Genomic DNA, 3578 nt, shown 5'->3' on the forward strand with positions numbered 1-3578 from the left:
AAAACGACCTAGGAAAGATAAATAACAAGAAAAGTTGGTTTCAGATAAAATGTTGAATGAACTCATAATCCTATGTCTTTAATGTATTACTTTTCTTAACTTATTTAGTTTGTTAGTTTATTTAGTGTTGATTTTTAATTGTTTTTAATTAGTTTTTCTTCAATTGTTGAATTACTTAAATAAGATTAATTTTTTTTTACAATTTTAGTACTTAGTGACACTTTAAAAACAAATCTTTGTGGGAACAATACTTTATTTCATCATTATATTACTTGTTCGATATATATACTAGCATGTGCAAAATGGATAATAAGTTTTTGCCATCATTGCCCGGGATTTTTGTTTTGTAGTTAAGTCATTGAATAAGAAAAGTAAATAGTTGGAGACTATCCCATGTGATCTAGAAATTGAAATAACATTTCGTAGACTTTGGCGAGAAAAACAACAAGGTGTTGCTCTAATAAATACAATGGCTCATCAACAGGGTGGACATTAAATCCAAGAACGTGTAGTAGCTAACAATCGTTGCTAACTGGATTATGCTATTCCTTTGGTACAAAGAATTCAATCAAGCATTCCGAGGCCAACTATTCAACCAAACAATTTCGAAATCAAGCTAGCAATCACCACCATGATTCAAACATAAGTTCAATTTGGGGGTTTTCCAATTGATGATCCTAATGGCCATATAACAAACTTCTTGGAGATTTGTGACATGTTCAAGCACAATGGTGTCGTAGATAATGCAATTTGGTTGAGCCTTTTTCCCTTCTCCTTAAGGAATAAAGCTAAGGCATGGCTAAATGCATTCCCTATTGGCTCCATAACAACATGGGATGATCTTGCTTAGAAATTTCTTGCCAAATTCTTCCCTTTAGCTAAGACAGCAAAAATGCTCAATGACATCACATCATTCATGCAACAAGATTTAGAATCATTGTATGAAGCCTAGGAAAGATACAAAGAATTGATTAGGTGTTGTCCCCATCATGGGCTCCCAAAATGGTTTCAAGTGCAAACTTTTATAATGGTTTGACTAGGCATGTTTGAACTACCATTGACGCTGCTGCAAGAGGAGCTTCAATGGCTAAATCGATCAATGAGGCATATGATTTGTTAGAGGAGATGACTGTAAACAACTACCGATGGCCAACAGAGTGAGCAATGCATAAAAGTGCAGCTAGAATTCATGACGTTGATGCTATGACAACATTGTTGGCTCAGGTAGCAACCTTAACTAAAACTCTTGAATCTTTTGGTCCTAATAGTTTGCAAAGTCCTTTTGTACCTTATGAGTTTTGTGGATATAATCATGCTAGTTATCAGTGTTTAAGTTTAGTATAAACAATGCAATTTATGAGTACTAGACAACAAAATAACCCTTACTCCAACACTTACAACCTAGGGTGGAGGAGTCATTCGAATTTTTCTTCAGCTAATAATCAAAGGGCATCATCCACTTTAAACCCAAATGCACCTCCAATTTCCAATAGCAAAATCAAGCAGCTCTCTTTGAGAAAAAACCAACTATTGAAGACTTACTAAGGCAATATATGACCTAGAATGACAACATCATACAAAGCCAACAACTCTTATTTAGAGTCAACTAGCTTCACTTTGAAAGCTTGAGACTCAAGTCAGGCTATTTGCAAATTTGTTAAACCAAACTCAAGAAACATTACCTAGTGATACAAAGCAAATCAAAAGAGAGAAGGCAAAAAGCATGTCAAGGCCATCATATTGCGAAGTGGTAAGGAAGTTAACAAGTCACAAAAAGTTGCACAACAAGGCAAGTCTATAGAGAGTTCGATTCAGAGTTCAAAGTCTAATGACCAATGTTAGGCAAAAGTGACTAACGCAACTGCACCACCACCACATTTTGCTTAATGTTTCAAGAAGCAACAAGAAGAAAGTTTGTTTCAAAAGTTTATGAAGGTGTTTAAAAAGCTTCACATCAACATTCCTTTTGCGGAGGCACTTGAACAAATGCCATCATATGTAAAATTTTTGAAGAACATTCTTTCCAAAAAAGAAAAAAAGATTGGGTGAGTTTGAGACAGTGGCACTCACTAAGGAGTGTAGTGCAATCATTCAAAATAAGTTCCTTCTGAAGCTTAGGGATTCAAGCAGTTTTATGATACCATGCATAATTGGTGCTTTATTTTTTGCCAAAGCCTTGAGTGATCTAGAAATGAGCATTAATTTGATGCCATTGTCCATCTACAATAAGTTGATTTTAAGGGAGATCAAGCCTACCACCATAACTCTCCAATTGGCGAATAGAACTTTTATATATTTTAGAGGCATAGTGGAAGATGTGCTGATGAAAATGGATAAATTCATATTTTTAGTTGACTTCATGGTTCTTGACATTAAAGAGATAGAGGAGTTCTTATTATCCTTGGGAAACCTTTCTTATGCATAGCCAAAGCACTCATTGATGTTGAAAAGGGGAAACTTACCTTGCGAGTACAAGATCAAGAAGTAACATTTAATATCTTTCGTGCTTTAAAATTCACTAATGATCATGATGAGTGTTTCACAATTAATGTGGTAGATAGAATTACGAGTGAGGTTTTCATAAAAGATCATCCTAAAGATCCACTTGCAGTATCATTGATTTCAAACGCTGAGCCCATTAATGATAAAGTTGTAAAATGTGTTAATGCATTAAATGCTCCTTCTTGAATATTGAGGGCTAGGTTTGAATTGTTAGATTTGACTTCCCCTTCATCCTTAGTAGTGAAACCATCCATTGGAGTTCCCCTAAAGTTAGACCTCAAACCACTACCAAAACACTTTAGGTATGCATATCTTGGAAACTCATCCACTTTTCCAGTTATTGTTGCATTTGACTTTAATAGCCAGTAGGAAGAAAAGTTGCTAAGAGTTTTAAGATAGCACAAACATGCATTGAGGTGGTCCATAGCAGATATCAAGGGGATAAGCTCTTCCATATGCATGCACAAAATAGTGTTGGAGGATAATCACAAAGACACTGTCAAGCGTCAACAACGATTAAATCCAATTATGAAGGAAGTTGTCAAGAAGGAAATAATCAAGTGGCTAGATGTGGGCATCATTTATCCTATTTCAAACAATGAGTGAGTAAGTCTAGTGCAATGCATACCAAAGAAAGGGGGGATGATAGTGGTGGCAAGCGAAAATAATGAGCTTATTCCCACACGAACAATCACTGGATGGAAAGTATGCATGAATGATCGAAAGCTGAACAAGGCTACAAGGAAAGATAATTTTCCTTTACCATTAATTGACCAGATGTTGGACATATTAGCAAAAAAAGAATATTATTGTTTCTTAGATGGATACTTAGGCAATAATCAAACGCCCATCGCACTATAAGACTAGGAGAAAATAACTTCCACATGTCCATATGGTACTTTCACATTTAGACGAATGCCATTTAGGTTATGTGATGCTCCAGCCACATTCCAACGATGCTTGATGTCCATTTTTTCAAATATGGTGGAGAAAACCATAGAGGTATTTATGGATGATTTCTCAGTATTTAGTAATAATTTTCATGAATGTTTGTTCAATCTTGACAAAGTATTGCA

General features: G+C 35.1%; 1 non-coding gene across 1 annotated transcript; it reads right to left on the minus strand.

The window, feature by feature from the left end:
• Positions 1–892: 892 nt before the first annotated feature.
• Positions 893–996, minus strand: LOC149526647 (small nucleolar RNA R71). Its single transcript, XR_016351818.1, has one exon. It is a non-coding gene; the product is annotated as a small nucleolar RNA R71 (small nucleolar RNA).
• Between the last annotated feature and the right edge of the window lie 2582 nt (positions 997–3578).

Source organism: Theobroma umbraticum, unplaced genomic scaffold (assembly GCF_002168275.2).
Source record: "Theobroma umbraticum cultivar Fairchild unplaced genomic scaffold, ASM216827v3 scaffold_81.0, whole genome shotgun sequence".
NCBI classification, from domain to species: domain Eukaryota; kingdom Viridiplantae; phylum Streptophyta; class Magnoliopsida; order Malvales; family Malvaceae; genus Theobroma; species Theobroma umbraticum.